The 22,806-nt window shown below is 31.9% G+C and overlaps 1 protein-coding gene across 1 annotated transcript in view; it reads right to left on the bottom strand.

Annotated features, from left to right (window-relative positions):
• The window catches only part of LOC123668645 (dendritic arbor reduction protein 1-like), a 67,456-nt gene that overhangs the window by 26,313 nt on the left and 18,337 nt on the right, over nucleotides 1-22,806 (bottom strand). The gene's annotated exons all lie outside the window — the stretch shown is intronic.

Here is a 22,806-nt window from a genome sequence, read left to right as displayed (position 1 = left end):
GTAGACATTATATGTACATTGACAGAAGAAACAAGTTATCTCTACTCACACTGCTCACCTCAAATATCTGCTTAAATTATTTTAAAAATTTTTTAGGTCTCAAGACGCAATTAATACATACCTACATTCAAAATTAAAACTAGATATAATTATGAGACGTTTAATGCAAACTTTTGTTTCCGTTTTTAATAAAACTTGTAGTTTTGTTAAGTAACTAGCTGTGCAAATTTAACGAAATAGTTATTGTACAGTTCGCAGACTTATTTTAAAAAAATCTAATAATCGGTCCAGCCGTTGCACAGACACAAAAACAAACAGACAAAAAAAAAAAACAAATAGGCAAACAAAAATTATAAAAAATGTTATTTTGCTATATGTACTGTGTAAAAAGCGATTATTTTAATATTATAAACAGACACTCAAATTTTTTTAATAAGAATTTCAAGACATTTAATTGGTAAAAAATAGAGATAAAAATAAAAATGAGTTAGGCTGTGTGTACATTATAAAATACTATACACACAATATATAATAATAAAAATACTATATAATGTACACAAATACTGTGTGTACATTATATAGTATTTTTATTTAAGTCTATATATATTTAAGTATTAAGATACGCTCACTAAAATTATTACTTAAAAGAATCCATGAATAGCGCGACTGTACCAAGTCGTTTGAATGGCGATGTCCAGATGAGAGATAACTATTTGCCCGTTAGTCGTCTCAATGAATGGTATGCCTCAACAAACTAAATTATTCTAAGCAGACATTTGAATTATAGAGAGAGTTATAACTTGAAGCGATAAGGTTACATTTCAAACAACAAAATTATAAGAAGGTAAATTAAGAAGCTAGAAAAGTAGTACCAACTATAAAAAGGAAGTTAGTCACTTAAAACATTAGTTTTTTAATAATTTTGGGTCGGAAAACAGAATCGCGACGCCCACACGGTTGCCGGAAATACTGTACAGATCGTATCGAGGCTTTACGCTCGCATGCTACTCACGATTCCGTCATTAGGAAGAACTGTGCACTTATTGCCTAACAAAAAAGGAACCTGGATGATGATAAGGTCGAAATATTGTTAAATGTAAGCTCATGTGGCAATATTTTAGTATGAAAAAGCAATAAACTATAAATTAATATATTTTAGCACAAACATTAAGGTATTTCGTACAACATTTTTTATGAATAGAAAGATTTTAGGTTTTTTTGAGTGTCTTTATTAGCTTTGTTGATTTAGATATTCTGTTTTTGTGTAATTTAAAAATAAAACAATTACATATTCGAGAGCGCGTGCCAGCCTCGTCCGAGTGTCAGTCAAGCGCTAATCGCTTCATCACGAACGCTACTTTGACGTCATAGGTAACTATAAAACGACTTTTCTCTTTAGGTTCTCGTATATATATGTAACTCTTATAAGAGTTACGTAAACGAAGTTTGTAAACGTTTAAAGTAATTAATGCAATAAACTTTAAAGGACATTATCAAATAAAATTTAAAATAAATGTGATATTCAACAATTTTATAAAAAAACATTGTTTTATCAAATTTATACATCTACTTTCTATATTTAATTGTATAATTAATACAATTAATGACTATAAAGATAGATATTAATAAATAAAAAATATGAATCATCATTATCATCTAATCGCTGTGTGGCTACGGCAGTAAAGACTATAGGCACCCTTTCTCTTCCCGTGGGTGTCGTAAGAGGCGACTAAGGGATAACACAATTCCACTACGACCTTGGAACTTAAAAAGCCGACCGATGGCGGGATAACCATTCAACTGGTAGCTTTGAAATACACATGCCGAAGACGGACAGCAGCGTCAAAGGTGCGAAAAAGTCAGCCCTGCGGTCACCAACCCGCCTGCCCAGCGTGGTGACTGTGGGCGAAATACATGAGTTCACGCCATTTTTGCGTGAATTTGTGGAGGCCTATGTCCAGCAGTTGACTGTGATAGGCTGAAATGATGATGATGATGATGATGATTATCATCTTAATATAAAAAATACCAAGTCAAACAAAATATACAATAATTATAATGTATAAAATTCGTACCACAAAATAGAACATTTTTACGAAGCTTTCAAAATAACTGGTTATATAATTTACCTCTAGTTTCATTTGGAAAGATACGGTCGCCTAAAAGCCCGAAGCTCGGCCCGAACTAACTTTAATAGCTTAATATCAAATACATAATTATTTTATTAACATATCAATGGCACATTGTTTATCTTCTGTAATTTTCTTAACATAACATTACTACTTAGATATGTCAAGGAAACAAAACGTTTCTACGATAGTTAATATTTATATTGAATTAAAGAAAACGTGGCAATGAATAAGTGCCTAACTGTCGAATTCTCATACGTCTCTCAAGTACTTAAGTAGCTAGTAAGTCTCTTATTTTAGTCTCTGCAAAACGAAGTGCCTGTGAGAGTGTGGGATCGAGATTACAGAATATCATTAAAGTAATTCATTTCTTAATTGAGATAGTGCTTTTTACGTACCCGGACAAAAATATAAAAGTTTTTCCAAATAAAATGATTGTAGTGATATACCTACAAAAGGATTAGGTTTTTTTTTGTTTTACCGTTTCTATTTCTAAAAAGATACGTTAGTGACGGAAAGTAAATTCGCCGCCAAACAATTTCTTGAATATATGTATCTATCAATTTTGTTCGAAGCTTAAAAGTCTACGTTTTTTTTATGAATGAATTCGAATTGCTATGCCCATCGAGACGATAACGGAACTTTTGCTATTGATACCTCATTAGCATTCGTCGTAAATTATCAGGCGTCATGTCTTTGAATTTGGTTATATTAAATGGATACTATAATGTTAAATTGTTAAACGAATTTTATGAGGATTAAATTCAAAAGAGACGTGTTTGACACAAGACAAGATTCAGTTAAATTAGTCAATTAATGTAAAAAGTTCTTCAACCTGAATATTTATTTTATTGTTTTTGTTAATGTGACAAACATTTATGAACGTTACCGAGTACCTACTGTGCGGTGCTTGTCCGAAAACGAGAAAAATTGAAATATTGGTCTATACTAGGCGACTACAACGATGTCTTTAGCAAAACATAAAGGTTGTAATATCGTAAATACTGCTAAAATCTAAAATATGATAATATCTTATTTTATCTATAATTCACTCAATTAGAAAATTAGTGTAGAGAGAGTTCAGAATAAAAATATCATTTCGATGATGTCAGAGGTAACGGATTGCGTCGGATAGTTATTTACTATGTACTAATTCTACCTACCTACGTTAAATTTTTGAAGTAAAATTATCCAAGTTATGAAAGTTTTCAACAGTTTCCATGCCAATTTTCGTAGTAAACAATTAAGCGAAAGAGACAAGCAAATCATTAATCTATCATCACAAACTTTCTCGTTTGTGTTTTTGAAGTGGATTGTGTTGGCCCCTTATTTATATACATTTTATAGTGTTAGTTAGAAACAACTCAGAGATCTTTCAAATCAAGAATTATTAACGGAAAAATATCGTTGCAAATGTTGGAAATTACACAAATTCTTTTTTTAATTGATTTATTTTTATTTAAGTTGAATTTGATTACATTTCTTATATATACATTTAGAAATAAGTTTCAATGTCTTTATGACTAGACCACGTGATCTAACGAAAGTTCACGAGTCCAAACCTTAGTTGTCACTACTATAGTGTTTAATTTATAATAACAAATCATATTTCATTCATGTGTTAGTACACCTGTAAATATACGAGTAGTTGAAAATGTATATTTCCTACCAATTGTAGGTACTTGGTTGTAATTCCTGTTAATTGTCTACACTGGGTTAATTCGGCTTTCGAACTACATATTTTTATTAAAATGAGGTCGTCTGTCTTGTTTATGTCGTTATTTCTGTAATTTCTTAACTTAGCCTTAATGTTTAAGTACAGATATAATTATTTTAGTCTTTATCTTTAATGAGATTTGCGATTTAACTTGCAAGACACGCTCACCTACAGAAAAGTGGCAGATTATAAAGCGTGCATAATTTTGAGACTGCCATTAATTTGAGAGTCGTCAATCATGTGTATAGTCGTATTGTCATTATATATAGTCATATTTATATAACCGTCGCGAGGTCGCGGGAAAACGACGCGGCCGCCCACGCACTGCCGTGAGCAAGGTACACGTATGCGCGTCTTCTTTATATTTTAATATTTTTGGGATCTGAGTATGTAATTACATTTTAATAAGTATTATTTTCTGAACAAAACAAATAATAATTATGATTTTAAGGTAATCTAAGTCATATACATTCATTATTCAGTTCTAAATTTGGATTTGGTCAACTCGTGTACTAAGCATTACTTTATATTTTAGTAACACGTATCTTATATGTATATTCGACTTAGTAATTTTAAGATGAACTTTCACTACAATATCTTTTTTTGTTGAATGTACCGTGACATCATTCAGTACCTAAGGGGCAAATATAAATTCTAATTCTTTCTTGTCGATGATGAATAATTTATTTTATAGAGAAGGTTTAAGCATAATTTATTACTTTAAAAAATTCACAATACATTAAGAAAATCTTTTTCTTTGATCTGTTCGTCTCTTTTTTAAAATAAACTTTGTTATTGAGTAGTTTAAGTTTGTTTTGAGCTTCAGGTGATGGTGACAAATTACTTTTGGATTGCTATATGAATAATAAATTCGTTGAGAAATAGTAGAAAAAAAAAACAATAAGGTTGTTTATAATTAACAAATATGTCATCAACGACTATTATGACTCAAGTGAAATGATTTAATTATTAGCTCGTACTCCACAGACGCTTTCACAGTAAGTTATATTATTACCTGTCTTACTGCGATTTTTTTTTAATTTAAGTCTAGTTTTTATGTAAAAAATAAAACAGTTTAACTACACTGTGAGGTAAATACCGCTTAAAAGTGTTCAAAAATTTTAATATCAAAAGAAAATGTCATTGTACAATATAAAAACGAAATAGTACTTTTAAGCGATGGTATAGTATTTCACTAACCGTATATTTTACAAACGGAAGAGGTTGGTTTCGAAAGTTGTGAGTATCACCTGTTAAACCTCTTTTATTCATAGGATACAAAATTCGAAAATGTGACGTTAACAACGGCGCAATCCAACGTCACCAGCCTACTAAAGCTCACTGCAATAGATATTTTTGCCACAGTTAGCTAAAGGCTTCCTTATTAAGACCAGTCTAAATCCTTTTCAGTCACATTTAATGACGTTCCGAGTCAGTCTTAGCTTGTATCCAGTTTGATGGATTGTTACTCGATGTCTCGTATCAGATTCGATATCACTAAAGCAAATCGGTTAGAAGAGAAAATTGTAAATATACTCAATAATTAAAACATCCGCAATAACGGTGTAATTATGTACTTTTCGTTAATTGAATATTTCTCATTGATCGAACTATTTATTATATCATTTTACCGGTTATTATTTTGTAAATTAATGAGTAATTAGGAGCGCATGCCTTTTAAGTTAATTAAGTGCTCACGGCCACGGATGTCGAATTCGGATGGAATATAAAAGGTAAAAGCAAATAATACATTTTAACGAAGAAATATATGTTTACTAATATTAGAAATATTTTAAATTGTTTAAACAAAAAATTATAATACGATTTAATTAACTTTTTTATTGTGTGTAAGTGTTACACTAGTTGTTACTTCTTTAAAAATACACATATTATTATGTAATTATAATTAAAATATTAATACCATTATTTAAATAAACCGGTTTTATTTATTCATTCTATAATTTGTGGGTGTGTGAAGGAAGGTCACCTGACCTTTGTGAGTCAGATTATCAAAAATCGTAGTAATTACACTGCCATGGCAAATCCTTCTACTCACAAGAATATTTACTGGATGTAGCATGGAAAAAGTTGCGCATGTCGCCATTTCGTTGTTGCGAGCTCGCATTTTATTGACTGTTATCGTCTATGTTAAAATTTCAATGAGGCCGCAAATCAAAATTGTACATTTTGAATAGAACATACAATAAAATAAGTTTAATAATTTTATTTCTTTTTGATTAATATCATACTGTAAGTGCAATAAATGTTAACTCTAATAAATAAATAAATTAAGATATAAGTACAAATCCCTACAAAACCTTTATATTGCTATAAGGCTGTACAAGTAAATTACTTTTGCTAGAATGTAAGGCTTTTTCTAAATTTAAAATAAGCATTTGTTTATTACTTAGGGAAAATAGAAGATTTGCCTGAATGGAGAATTAAGATAGAATTTAAGTAAGTAAAGTAAACAAAAACGGTCAAATGAAATTAAAACTTATAGCCGTACAAGGAACAGGCCTCTAAGATGGCCAGTTTGGTCGTTTTCAAATGTTTTTTATTTCATTATGAAAGTCTTTGGTAACTTGTTTGAATGAAATATTAAAGCTATTTTTAAGATACTTACACGAATACATTTTTAGTTTTACTATCACTCACACTCACACACTTTTTTTTGGTATCGCAGGGGAACCCATTTACGGGTGATATCCAGGATACCCGGATAGGCATTTCTAGATATGTCGGCTTCAGCACTTGGGGGTGCAATACCGACCAAAATCCCTGCGGGTGCCTTCAACCGCATTAATTGGGGGGATCTGCAGGCAACAGGATCCCTCCAGCGAGAGGCTGGCCTCGGCGAAAAGACCAGACTTTTTCTCCATGGGGACTGTCCGGCTCACCTCTGAACAATCCCGACGACGCCATGTCTAACAGGTGCTGGTTCCCATCCCGGCCCGACACGGGCACAGGGGCGTTACTGGAAGGCATTCAAATAATATTACGGTTTCTTTTACTATAAAATTTTGTAATTGGTTGACGTTTAATTTTGTAGAGCTATTGAATATTTCAAATGGGATTTTATTTATAATTACAATGTTAGTTTTAAGTTAAGCGACTGATTTGTTGCATTTTTTGAAGTTTATATGGTTTTATTAATTATATTATATTACTTGGCCATGCGGAAAAAGTAAAATAAAATAAAGATATAGAGACAAAGAGTAATTTATGATTTTATTTACAGTTTGAACTACACTTATAAGACGATGTAATAAATTTGGTTACTTTTATTCATTCTAGTTGGCCTGGCAAACTTCGTACCGCCTTATTTTTTGTGAATATAATAATTATTTACATCAAAATAAAATATAGCCTATCTTTCAAGTTGGATCAAACTGCACACGGTGTGCAAATTAGATTAAAATCGGTTTAGTAGTTTAGGAGCCCATCGCGGACAAACAACGTGACGCGTAATTTATGTATCTTAGATACGCACACACACACACACACACACATACACACACACACACCCACACACACACGCACACACACACACACACACACACACACACTTACACACACACACACACACACACTTTAAGAAGAAAGTCAGCATGACTAGCTTTATTTACGACATACAATAAATAGCTAAAAATAATGTGTATATACAAAGAGGTTCAAAAAATATTTGGCATTTGATTGTTTATAGCATTCCACTTTGTCATTAACGTCTCAAGGCAATGGTTTAAGTGAGCAGCGATTCGATATTAGTGAATGGTCAGTGTAACAGTAAATTCGTAAAAAACTGACAATAATGAAGATTTACTACTGAACTGTGCAGGTGGGGAGATTGATTGGAAGATAACGTGGCTCTATTGATCAATGCTTTGATGGCTTTTAGAGTTCCGTTCTCTCTCGGTTGTCTTTTTTTTCGTGTAGATATAATAAATTACAAAAATATAATTTTTATTTCTTTTATTATATATTATACCAGATATACCTTTAGAGCAGTATTTATAGTTACATATTTTTTTTAAGGGAGTATATTTTAAAGTAAGCCATTACACATTTTTGCAGTAAAACAATTTCGCAAATTGTTTCAACTGAACTAAATATTTATATATAAAAAAAAAGATCGCGTTTTTTGGTTGTCATGCTATTTGTGGTCACACACTCACAAAGACACTCTCTGTTGACAGACGTACGTACACATAGCCCCAGGCGAGGAGGCGACCCTTTAAGCAGCAGCACTTTCTATGGCCCTCACCCGAACCGACACACACTGTCGAACTCTTCATATCATTTAAGCAAACCATTATTAGCATTAAAATTTTAGCTATTAAAATAAATGCTACTAGTAAGAATATGTATACTTTGTTTTAGTTTTTTTATTAGGTGCACATGATTAACGATTTTTTTTTTTAGAAGTAATATTAACAATATAAAAAATATATATTGTTAAAAATTTATTTTGAGTGACTTTGTGTATCTCATTCAAAAAGACCGTCACTACACGCTTTGACATAATATTTTTATCCACAGCTTTTCGAACGATTATTATTTAAAATATGTAATCGCAAAATTATGTTTTGAACGAGCGTCATTCATGTTCCTTATATCGCTTCCATCCAAATCGGCTTAGTTCTTAACTTTATGTCGAGTTTTGGCGTCAATATCGCCCAAAACATTACATATCGCCAGGTAGGATACTCGCCTGTTTATAACAAATCATTAAACGCAGCAATGTATTTTCAATTCTACTCCAGGTCGTATAAAGTCTTTATGGGAACGTTATCCGAGTTGTATGCAGACGTTTGAGGTCATTTGTCATCGAAAAGATAATATATAAGATCATACGTTCGTTGAATCCACAATGGCTCATAATTCTGAATGATGGTTGTATCAGAATAAGCATTTTGTATTGCATTTGTATTTGTTTTTCTAAAACTTCAGAGAATTTAATTAAATAATTTATCACACATTTTAAGTGTATCTAAATAGCTAGGAAAAGAAAAATGAGTATAAAATTTTCTATATATGTACTGTGGTATTATATGTTGTATAAATATGTTCTTTTGCTATAAAAAAATGATTGTTAAATGCTGAGGTTAAATGAGTGTTAAAGATGAAATCGATTATGTTTGTAAAAAATATATAAATGAGTAAATAACTAAGCTAATTGTCACTATTAGAATGACGTACCTCTGCTTTAAACTCATCGACAAAAATGTTATGAAATAATAATTCACACCACAGTGTATATCGCGGTTATTTTTATTCAGTTTATTCATGCATGAGGTGCAATTTAATGGCTACATTCAATAATACGCAATAATCGTTTGTCATTGTTATTGGACATAAAAGCATATTGGCTACCTGTGTTAAGAGGGGACGATAAAACCACTAACTTTATAGTTTCAGTGTGACCTAGCAATAGGAAAATTCGCTCTGCAATAATTTAAATAAAATTAATTATTATACTTATATAATAAATATACACAATACAAAAATGAATCTCTGTTTCCCTTCGTCATGCCATAATTTAAAAACGACTTGACCGATTTCATTTGTCTTTTTTGTAAAAGTTTTCTCTACGTAGTAGAAAGTGACGGATTAAAAAAAAATCGACCAAAAGTTTAGATATATCAGAAAACTTAACGAATAGGTATTTTATTATACTTTATTAATCCACCGACCCGCATTGAAGCTGACATCTTACATGGGTAAAGAGCCCTATGCCCAGCAGTGTCGGGTCAGCTATTTAAATAAATAAAAATTAAAACTGAATTAATTACTGACTACTTGTGTAGCTGACTGAAATATAAACGTAGAGCCCACACAAATGTCTAATCGTAAGGTTAGAAGCTTAAAATTTTGCACCACACTTCCTTTTATAGTGTAGGTAAATACTAAGAACAGATTTTTATATCATTGCTTCTTAAGGGGGGAAAAAAGGGAGAACCTAAATTAAGTAAAATTTGTATTTAGTAACTTGGTTAGAAATAAATAGTATTTTTGGCCGTATTTTAGGATTTTCGAAAATTTATGTCTTAAATAGTTTGTAAATGTTTGACGTCAAATTTACCTAAAACTTTGTCTGTCAAACACTTTTATTGTACCTTCCAGTGGCGGATTTACAAATTTGAAGCCAGTAGGCTATTAAATTTTTGCCGCTCCTATTGAACTCAATACTATATTTCCTGTAGGATTACATTCACGATAAGCGCGGATCAAGCCCTCAAAAAGGTGGTGGTCACAGTCACCCGAAAGATGGCTAATATATTTCGACTGACCTTTTTTGTCAATTATTAATTATTACTGTACAAAGGTTGTAGACATTACCATTAATTTTCTGGATGTATGTTATAATGTTTCAAAAATAAAATGTATGCAAAATTTGCTGCCCCCTAGGCGCCCTAGGCTCCCCCGCCTTCTGGTAAATCTGTCACTAGTACCTATAAGAATATTTTTTTTATAAGAATGATTTTCGGAAGTTTTTTTTTTATTTCGGACGAATAAAGGTACTTATTGGCTTTTAACTATATTCATTTAAGTAATAAAAAGAGTGTCAGAGTAGTTCACTCGAGCAAACTCGCGGCCAGAAAGCTAGTTAACATATAAAACCAGACTTTTGCTACAAAAAGAAACGACTTAAATTATTTTGGGAAACAATGCCTAGTGGTTTGAAAATGATAACAATTTTAAAGCAATTGAAATAAATATTTTCTAATTTTACCTAACCACACAAAAAGGAAAATTATTGTAAATCCTAACAACAAAGGCTTATTTTGATCAGAGTGTGTAATCTTAACTGCCGGGACGCGGAAGCGTGATGAGGTAAGCTATGCATGTCTCTCTCTCTCGTGATGTATACGTGGCCCAGAAAGCTTCCGTTATAGTTCGTAAAACTCAAAAAATAGAATCTTTATATAGTCTTACTGACAGTATAATATCTACTACACAGTAGATATTATACATACTGTACATTTTATATTCAGTTTTAGTTCATATCAGAGGACACGTTTAACTTTATCGTAGCAACTTTTTTCATTATTTATTTCTCTATGACAAACTCTATTGATTTTTAAGCGTTTTGGTTAAATCTTCTTATATATAAAATGCTCGTGTTATGACATGACATTATGATGTTAGTTACAATACTCCAAAGCGGCTGGACCGATTTTTATGAAATTTTCCGTGTATATCGGGTAGGTCAGAGAATCGGCCAACATCTATTTTTCATACCCCTAAGTTATAAGAGGGTCGGGATTATAAGGGCTTTAACTATGTATATATGACAAGACAACATTTTTAAATAAGTATTTATGTAAATAAGTAAAAATCTTTACTCATCCAGTTATAAGTAGTTTAAGTGATTTTCGAAATCCTATGACCCATCCATGACCTATTAGATATAATAAGGTATGTATTATGAAATAGATACGCACCAAGTTGTCTTACAAAACTTAATCAACAATAATGTTAGGGACAAAGCAGGAAAAGATTTCTGATTTTCAAATAAAATTAATCGAATTAGCTTTTTAGTTATGAATATAAATTCAATGAGTTTAGTATAGGCTTTTAGTCAGTTCTAGTTATCTGTGTGAGATTTTCGAACTTACATCAGTCATTAGACTGACTCGTGACGTCTATTAGCGATCTGGTTAATCTGAATTACTAATCGATTCGAACAACAAACTAGCCACATTCACTAAATCGATCCATTAGGTCAAGGGTCACCACAATGGTAGACAGGGACGGATATATTTTACAAAGCTACGCTACGTAAGACCATTTGTAGTGTCGAATCACGCCTCCAATAGCAGAGAGGGATAGCACTATCGACAGTGAAATGTTGGCGAGATAAGCGGATAATGCAAATGAGACTGTAATAATTCTATTTAAAGTTTATTTTAAATACGTCACAACACAGTCACGATTTCGATATTCTGTTCTGAGATTGTCGGTATTTCACCTCATTGTTGTTAATCATTTGTGTTGTGTTACCTAATAATATCTAATATTAATACATTATATAAATTATTTGCGCTCCTGGCTATTGAATGAAATAACTAATGAAATACGAAATGCACATAAATTTCTTAGTTACTGAACTAAATTCAAATTATATATTTTGTTACTGTTAAAAATGAAAAAATTTTTCCATTCCATGGCGTAGTTTTTGTTGACTAAAACTCCATAACAAAACGAAAAAAAAAAAAAAATCATATTGTTGAACTTAAAAGAATCGTTTTCCATAAAAAATGTAACTAGGAAACGACAGAATTTTGTGGAAACTAATAATATCAAATTAATAAAAAATAAGTTATTTATCGTGATTTTCAGAAAAAAAACAGTATTCGCTATTGTCCAAGAGCCCGTGAGGGCCAGTCCTTCGTTATTTTATAAAAGTTTCTCACCGCGTGCTTCGAACACAGGTAGAAGCTATGGCGAAACATGAAGTTAAACTCATAATGGATTTGGCAAAGGAAACAAACTCGTCATTTCATAGAGCGCAAGAATATTATGTTCGAAGTAATATTAAAAAATGTGTCAAAAATGTTTTTATTCTTCATATTTGACCATTGCTTCTACCGGTGTTGGGAGCTTACGTTAAAAATTTTATAAAATGATGAAGGTCTGGTCTTCGCAAGTTTTTGGGCTATAAACTTGGACTTTAAACGTATTAATTGATATAATTGTTTGGCTATGAGCATCTGTCAAAGAAATTAAATTCTTTGCATAGTCTTAATCAGTCCTTCCGCACGTAACTCACTTTATAGAAACATAAGAACATTTTAAATGTCAAGACCTGTATTCACTCTTGAACACCAGAGCCGTAAACGTTGATAAAATAACGGGCACTTGTAGCCTGTAATCAGTCAAAATCAATAGCGAACCGCTGTGGTCCAAAACGGGCTGTTTGTTCAAGATACACCATATGATAACACAACACCGTTTTCCTTCAAGAACGTACCTACTATGATACGGAGACTACAGCAAACGTAACGGCCGCATTTATTGCGACAACTTCACTCAAATCTGATTTTACCTATAACATTGCGTTCGTATAACATATATCGATAATTTTCGTATTGTTTCAAAAGTCACTACTCTCTTATTTTTTACATAAAAAAGTAAGTTAATTACTACTGGTACTTACTATATTCTTAGTTGTAATATAATGTTGTATTGAAGCGTGATGATTGATATTATAATACATTAATAGTAAAATTTGCAACAAAAATAAAGATTTAGATTAATCGATCCTATTCAGATTATTTGTTGTTATTCAAAACTTCTTTACCTATATTTGTATACTATAGGTATGTCAAACTTGTAATCTACTACGTATAGTCGTCATACTAGCGAATTACGATAAAATGATAAACACTGCATTCACAAAAATACGCCAAATTATGTGGAATCGACTTCTTAGGTATTTTTATACTCTGATACTTAAGTATTATCTATGTGGTCAATAGTTTGTTCGTGTTAATAGTTTTACGCAATATTATTGAGTATCTTTTAGTTTCATGTGCCTAATAATAATAAAAAAGTCGAAAAAAATTAATAACTTTTTAGGATCAAAATAATTATTAAAATGTTGCTGACAGGACTTCAATACTATAACCGTCTGTAACTGGGCTGTATTTTTATGTGACATGCGTATAGGTTTATAGTTGTAGCTCAACTTATACTGCCCCAGTTTTAGTTGATATTGAATAAAAACATTTGTTTTAAATTCGATATTGTGTACACAAAGGCGTTGTGTCCGTAGATTAAATTTTTTAGATACTACGCAGAGGAAATATATTTTTACGGTTAAAACTAAGTTAATTCCTGTGATAAAAACAAACACTATAACCTCAAAGTAAAAGATATTGCAAATATAAAATATGATTGCTTTCCTTTTATTGTATTAACTCTTGTACAAAGGTATCATATTATCAACTAAATAAAAAGGCTAGCTCAAAACTTTTTCATAATATTTTAAATGCCCTAAAGGTATTATTAAAAACTGTCAAATAATATTAATTGTAAGAAAATCGAATGTGGGTCAACAAATAAAGGTGGAGTTAGCAAAATAGTATATTTTTCACTTTATCTTTTGGTTCTGCGGTACGTTGCAGAAACGTCGATTAGATAATACAAATAGATAAAACGCTAAATAGAAGATGCATATTTTTTGCTGATAATATCGAGTGTCCGCTTTGTAATAACTTAAAATTTTCTGCAATTTATTAAGTTCATGAAATCATAAATCAAATTTTTTTTAGAAACTTTTAGAAATAGGAAATTAGTTAAATTAGTTTATAACTGACTTCAAAAAAATGAGGAGGTTCTCAATTCGACTGGATTTCTTTATGTGCGTTAGGTGCCTCAGAACTTTTTACTGGATGTACCGATTTTATATAATCCCATTTAAATTGAATCGAGATCTGACAAGTACCCAAGCTAGTGTTTCTCACATAGTCTATATTTAAATTTAACTGAGATCTAAGGAGTAACTACTTTTTCATTTATCTCTAACAATGCGTATTTACTTGACTACTTTTTCGTCGACCTAAATTGTATTACTGCTCGATGTAATGGAAAGGGATTTTTTTTCGTTTACAAGCAAATACAATTATTGGTCTACCTACGTTGTATTACTTGTCGATGTAATTGAAGTCGGTTTTTTTTCATTTGCCAGCAAGCACAATTATCTTAATTGACTGTAACCCGATAACACAAAATAAAATTTGTTGTTTTACATAATTTCTTATATGTTTACCTTTAACGTGGTTAACGAAAATGCATATTATCACGATCACGATTTAGCCTGTAACATCCCACTACTGAGCAATAGGGCTCTTTCTCCGTGTAAGAGAGGGTTTGTACCTTAAATCCACCACGCTACTCCTAACAAATGCTTCTGATAACAAATAGGTCAAAAATAAGTAAGGATCATCTGCAGGGCTACCGTCAAGAATTGTACATGTCGTTTTATGGCAACAGCACTGGTTATAAGGGAAATATTATCCTGAAGAAAATATTCTAAAAAGAGAACTAATGCTACCTCTAACTTTTGTAAGAAGGAAGCTGTTGCGATAAATTTTAAATACTATTTATACATGAGGCTGTGGAACCTGTGTCCTTGTCAAAGCAGAAATAACCTTGAACACTAGTTTATAATATCTGCATTGAATTAAGATGTTCGACATGAGACAATAAGGCGAATGCACCGCTAATCATCCTCTGATGCGGACACTCGATGTGTGAAGTGAGTTTTGAGTAAATAGCTAGTCGTCAAATAGTTTACCGGTTATGGTACTGAAAGCGTAAGCTCCTGAATTGACTTTTACAATAATATACTTTTAGTAGTACCACAGAGCTTAATTGTGATTGCAGCAATTTAAAATTAGAAGCTATGATACTCGGCATTTATATCTGCATGGCCTTTGATTGGATCTGGCATAAAGCTCTTTTGACATAGAAACCACCATCTTAATGTTAACGAGTGAAGAATAAAGTAGTTGTCGAAAAAGTATGCTCGGAAGCCCCATGAATGCTGAAGGTTTACTATTTGTTATAGCACAGCCTTTTGGGCGGGTAAGCCTTATTATCTCTGGAATGGAATTGGAAGGGAAGACACAAGTTTGAGTGCTTATCGCTTACGAATTCCCCTTCACTGTAGCTCAGAAATTCTTGAACACCTTTAATGCTAAGTTTCTTGAAGCTCACATTACGAAGGAGGTCCCATTCCAAGGTCATTCGGATAGTAATGCCAAACTGGCGGCTAAAAAGCTCATCTCTCCATAGAGATGTTGATTCTACACGAGTTTTTATCACCTATACAATGGTAAGATTTCTATAGAGCTTGTAGTAGTTCCACAGTCATGTTGTTACCATAACAGCCTTATCTTCTATCACGTGGATAACCAGTTTGTGCCTCTAGTTAGTTTTAGTACAAATTGCGTAATTAAAATAAAATTCCTGAAAGAACTGGGACTGAATTTTGATTTCCCGAGTCACTTTGACTGTTGAATTCCGGTTATTTCGGTGCCGGAATTGCCCGGTTTTGAATCCTATCAGGTGTCTATTACAAAATAACAAATTATTAGTAGTTAATCTTTGTGTTTTCGGCCAATCACTTTTAGATTATATAGCAAGTTATTGGGTATTACTGAATACTTTAATATAAATCATTGATTTAACGTTCACAATTACCTTTCATACTGTAGCATCCCACTGCTGGACATGGGTCTCTTTCTCCATGTAGGAGAAGAATCGGAGCTTAATCTACCACGCTGATCTACTGCGGGTTAATGAATTTATTCTTTTCTATGAGTAACGATCGCTGTCAAGTGTTTATGATAACAATCAGGATCGACGGCTTAAGGTGCTCTCTGAGACACGGTGGGGAGACCCACAAGGAGAGACACTTAGACCGAAAAGAAGCATTTGCACAAATAAAAATATCCATCTCGAATGGGAATTGAATTAGAAATCGACGGGAATCGAGCGGAAACACGACACATGCAACATTACACGAGAGCGATGTCGATTTTATAATCTATCTAATTTTGTATGCAGGGGATTTCGGGGGCGATAAATCGATATAGCTAGCTTCATTTTTAGAAAATATCGTTTTACCCCTATTTTTAGGCAATGAAAAAAATGGCTACAATATCGTTAAAATACGAAGGTAAATTTCACAATTGTCAATAAAGTTGTAATAAATAGCTCAGGTGGGAAATCGGCCGGTCGGGGTCGACCGATGAGACCACAGTTGAAATCCCCATGTCGAGATCGATTATTTTTTCCTTTTTTTTTAAATTGTACTCATGATTTTTTTATTTAAATAACCAGTTCATATTTTTTATTATTATGTCAGTAAAATCGGAAAATATTATTCATATTTTATCAATATGTAATTCGTATTTAAATATGATTTAAAAAAAAACACGATGTACTAAAAATACCGAGCTAAGCTCGGTCACCCGTACCGGTCGTACTGACATATAAAAATAAATAAGATAATATAGCTAAATATATATAAAATATTACATTATTACATAACTGAAATAAATTTCACAGGCAATTTTGTGTATTAGGTATGTCATGTAAAGTGTTCAAATGTCTTGAGTGAAGTCAAAAACATGAACGTTATAGTACTGGATCACATGACGCGACTAGTGTGAAACAAGAAAGCCTTGTAGAAACATAACAAGAACGGGTCTGGAAGTATCTAAACGTATAAAGTGAAACTGCGAGCCGTTTATCAATTGCAATTTCATTACACGGCAGACACCTGCCTCGCTAGCCTACGAATTTGCTTCGGCAAGTCGCAAGTACAACTTTGCTATTCAAGTGATACCTTCTCGTATTTTTAAAGTAGATTAACTCATACAATTATGTTTGCGTGAATAAAATTATATGCATGTGTGTATATATGTATGCAAATATGTATGTCGGTATGTATGTGGGTATGTATGTATGTATTTATATGTATATGTTTAAGTAAATATATTCACACGTTTATGTCACAATTTGTACGCCTACACCGAAACAATACCATCTCCTCTGCTCCTAGGTTGCCTGAAAGAGATCACTTTTCTCTGTTAAAATCAATCTGATATGTATTATTTTTTATTTGCTTCATGGTTACGACATCAAAGAATATAGCCACCCCCTCTCTTCCGATGGGTGTCGTAAGAGGCGACTAAGGAATAACACAGTTCCACTACTACCTTGGAACTTAAAAAGCCGACCGATAGCGGGATAGCCATCCAACTACTGGCTTTGAAATACACAGGCCGAAAACGGACAGCAGCATCTTCGGTGCGACAAATCCAGCCCTGCGGTCATCAACCCGCCTGCCCAGCGTGGTGACTATGGGCAAAATACGAGTTCACGCCATTTTTGGCGTGAACTTGTGGAGGCCTATGTCCAGTAGTGGACTGCGAAAGGCTGCTGTGATGATGATGTATTATTTCTGTATTGGTGTACAATAAAGTGTAGTATTATGTTATGTTTACATGCTTTAACAAACATTGAAAAATTAACACGACGAAAAAAAATATTCTTAATATAAGATGAGGTTTAATATGATGTTAAATATTATTGATAGCTTACACTCAATAAAAATCGTCGGTGACATTTGCACGAAGGTTTACAGGAAGGAACGCTATAAACAGGTTGGCTATGGTTTTAATTTTGAAGGAGTTGGTTTAATAAAAAATATTTCAGTTACACTATCTCAAAATGATAAATTACGGCAGAGAAAATCACTGGAGTTCGAGAAAATTATACATCATGGTGCTTATATGCTTGTTCATGGGAGTATCAACTTTTAGTACCATACCTAACAATGCACTCAATCAAGGGACAGTTGTTTATAGTGCATTCCTTACAATTTTTTATATTGTAATGGGTATCCCTTTACTTTACATGGAATCTGTAGTTGGACAATTCACAACTCGAGACTGCATCGATGTTTGGAAGATCCGCCCTTGTTTATCTTACGTTGGCTATATGGTTATTGTATGGCAAGTGACTGTTCTTATTTGTAATCATATTATTACATCTTTCTTACTACATTATTTTTTAACAAGCTTCGAGAATCCAATTCCATTTTATACATGTGGACCATGGAGCTCAAAGTTTTGTAACAGTCTAGCTACTAACTACACCGTTAACCAAGACTGTATAAAGTATCAACATTTATTTCCTTATTGTGACAATCTTTATAAAACATTTCCGGAATATCAATACTGGAGATATAATTTAATCAGAGCTAGTGAAAAAGCAGGATTTTCCATCGCATGGAAGGTTTGTCTTGCTTCAGGATTAATTTGTTTTATCTTATATATTAGCTGTTTTAAAAGATTCAAATCTTTAAAGTGGTTTGTGAGTATATTTACTTTCTATCCCATGATGACACTTATGGTTTTATTAATGGGCTCTATGCGACAAAAAGGATTAGTGATCAAATATGAAGAAGCCTTGGATTTAAATTTTGCAAATTTTAAACACTTTCGTCTATCAAATATAGTTCACCAAGTTGTGTTCAACTTAAAAATTGGATCTGGAATCCTGTTTACCCTGGCATCAAGTACGTCATTCCGGTCCCCTTGCTTTTCGGACATAGTAATAGCAGTGGTCTTTTGTACAGTTTTTTCTGTTACATGCATTTATACTATTGCAATGATGACTTGTCCTTATGCGTTCGAATACGGTGTCACGCCAGTTGCTTTAATAAAAACGCCGATGACATTAAACTTCGAAAAAATTCCTCGACTTTTATACGAATATGAAGACAAAACTTTTTACTTAATAATTGTGTACAGTTGCAACTCTGTATTAGGTATGTGTACAAATGTAATGTTTTTTTTTAACTTACTTGAAATAACACTAAGAAGATTTTCTAAATTAAGGAATTATCCAGGATTGACGGCATTCTGTGCAGTTATTATTTTGTTTGTAATAACAATACCTCTTTTAAGTTACAACGGCATGAACATAGTTGCTTATAGTTTTCGACGGTATCTTAGTTTATTTCCAACTTTTCTTGCTATAATAGAATGTTCGGTATTTCTAATTTGGTATGGTATTAATAAATTTACAGAGGACGTTCACTTCATGGTAGGTATAAGACCAAAATTGATTATTAAAATATCATGGATTTTGTCGATTATTATTTTGATATATTCATTCGGAACTGAAATATATTATCAAATGATGGCTCAAACATTTTTGATTTACGTTACTTATATACTTTTATTTTACACAGGTTTAATAATTTTTATATTTATTATTAGAATATTAGTTGCTGCTTGTCGAAAAAAAACTGTTCAATATTTGTCGCTGGATCCTTTGTGGGGACCAAATAATGAACTATTGCAAAGAAGTAGGGCTATGTTTTCAGCACAAGCCATGACTAAAGAGTACATTTATCGTCAGTATAGTCTTCATGCTAGTATAATGGCGAGGCAAAATAATGCCAACAAGTATAGTCATCCCGATGTATAAAGTATAATTAATAACGCTCTGTTGTAGCTCACAGCTTATTACGTTATCGTTGTACTACGTTAACTTTTAATGGAAGAAAACGTAGTAAAACAGTATTATCGACTCTACTAAGACACGCGCTTTAATGTCAGAAGATATTTAACATTAAAATTTAAGCGCGTTTTATAATGTGATATATACAGCTTGACTTGGGGTATAAGCTGGTGAATGCGTCACTAGAGCGTTACGAAAAATGTGATCGGGTGAGGCGAACGGAGCAAGAGAGAGAGTCGGGAGCACACATTTTCTTTCTCTCTTCATCTCATAGCCAGTTACGTTTCGTATATCTAAGACACAGTGCAGGCCTATTGCTAAAGAAATTTTAAATCAGTCGTGTTAACCTAAAGCACACTAATTTAGTCACGTGCAACGTGAACTATTTACACTCACAAAACCCCCGCCATTTGAAAGAACGTAGTAAGGAGTCGAACGTTCTGTAAATCGTTGCGCTAAACGTGTCTGTTACAAAACAAAAATGATAAAAGGAAGCGCTAAAGCTATCTACTAAGAAATATTACATTTCAGTTTATTTTATTTAATTAAAAAAAATATTGCTTAAAGTTTATTGTGTTACGCTAAAATGACAGACGTATATATATTTGCCATCAATGCGGAGTAAACATTACCTACTTTAAGCTTATTATGTTTGTAACTATGAGTACTCATTTGCGATGCCTTAACATTCTATAAAAACTTTTTAGGGTCATATGTATGTGTATATGCCTCATGTTAAAAAGCCAATAACCTGTATCGATTTTTATAATACCGCATAACTTATATTTTGAGTCATCCCATTATAATATAATAATATATGCCACCTATATCTATTAAATTAAACTAGAATTAGCTATTACGTAATTTGTAAGGTAGAGTGACTCATCGCTAAAAATATTATGACAATACATTAACTTTTAATAATATTAAAGACGTTTTCTATCCAAGTTTTTTATTGTTTTATCATAAGCTGAATTTATATGTAGGTAAAATTTTTTTTTGCAAACAATCTTTACATTTTAGCCATTAAATTCATATAAAAGGACCTGTATTTTTATTTTACATTGCTTTAAAAGAAAGCGATAATGTATAATTTTTTTAATTGGGTGTCAAAAAAAAAGTATAGTAAATTATTTACTTAGGTACTGAAATCTTATAATAATATAAATGTTACTTTCGGAACATAAGCAAATACTACTTTTAACTTTTAAGACAGTAAAATACAGAGACGTCGCGTTATGTTCTTGGAGGCTATAAAAAAGAAAGTCAACAGTTTCCGCTTCGACAACCTCCTACTCAGTCATTCGACGTTTGTAAAGAAAAATAAATAGGTTTATTAAAAAAATGTGGCGCGCCAAGCTGTCTGCTCACTGCACGATGTCAGTAACGTATAGACACGAGAACTTTTGCTACGAAACTTATGCACTGACTCTTTATACGAGAAGATGAAATAACGTCTCCTTTATATGCATCGATGAATACGGAAATTCTTTATAGCTTATGGTGCATTCTACTTCAAAAGCCAATAGTAAGTTTATTTCTCTATAGGTACATCTTAAAGTTTGTATATGTGGTCTTTAATTTATAAACGAAATCTTAATAAACAATTATAAACAATAAACTAAAAAATATCTTTTAAATCTTTTATAAATTTTTATGTTAAAATATTAAGAATAGGTAGAAATAAAATTATTTGTTTGCTTGTTTGTTTGTTTTCATTATATGGTTCTTGCTAGCACTACAGAATTGACTTAGGTATAATTGGAAAGTTACGTACATACCTAGGAAGAATATATAGTTTTATATTTGTTTAAATAAAATTTTGTTTGATAATTTTAATGTATTATTATATTATGTCAGAAAGGATGTAGGTTTCCTACTTCATCGGCGAAATTTTAGTGAATCGCATTATTTATATTTATTTATAACTAGCTGTGCCCGCGACTTCGTCCGCGTGGAATAGTGACTTAGGACAGTATTTTTTGGTTATATCTTTTGGTTTATTTTGGACATCAGAATAGCTTATCTTGTCTCTTGTCGCAAACATATAAAACATCTACATAAACCTTTCATATTTACATACAAACTTTTATCTCTATTCGCTATTGTTACTTGGTGGTAAAACTTTTACAAACTTTGAATGTCATATTTATTTATATCAAATCAACAGCCTAAAAAATATGTTTCAAGCTTCTATTTCTTAAAATGACGATACTTCCATAGAATTTTTCATCCCCACCTTTCAACCCCTTACATCTTTTTCGTATTAAAAAGTAGCGTATATCCTTTCTCAGTCTCGTAGACTAACTGTGTACCAAATTTCATTTAAATCGGTTCAGTAATTTTGGTGTGAAAGCGCGACAGACAGACAGGCAGACATAGTTACTTTCGCATTTATAATATTAGTAAAGATTTAAATATTTAAGTTATTCATAGATGTAATAAAAGTAAGCGAGATTTTACGTAATAGTAGTGAACCGTGTGCACGCAGTTATACGCGTTATGACTTTTAATATGCTCCGTTGATATTAAATGAATGGACATAGTTTCTTATTTAAGTCTTCTTATTTTTAATGACAATGATCCGATGTTACTTGTATTTGAAATACATCTATCTATCATGCGGTAAATGTCTACTAGCAAATGTTTTCACGTGTTCGACATATTTTTGAACTTGGTAAAGGAACTATTATTGCAATTTACTTTGTTAAAAAATATCAAACTTAAAATTTATTGTTAAATTACCAAAAAAAAAAAAAAAACATACACGTGAAAATGGTCCTCCTTTTTGAATTAGAAAAGTGAAAGATATCTCCGATTCAAACAATAATAAAATATCATTTAAAAAAATATATTTGGTCACTACGCAAGTAGCTATGTATTATCTAAGAGATCAAAGTAATTACCCACTAA

This window comes from Melitaea cinxia, chromosome Z (assembly GCF_905220565.1).
Source record: "Melitaea cinxia chromosome Z, ilMelCinx1.1, whole genome shotgun sequence".
Classification (NCBI taxonomy): Eukaryota; Metazoa; Arthropoda; class Insecta; order Lepidoptera; family Nymphalidae; genus Melitaea; species Melitaea cinxia.
Note: the sequence above shows the minus strand (reverse complement) of the source record. Positions and strands in the feature narration are given on the sequence as shown.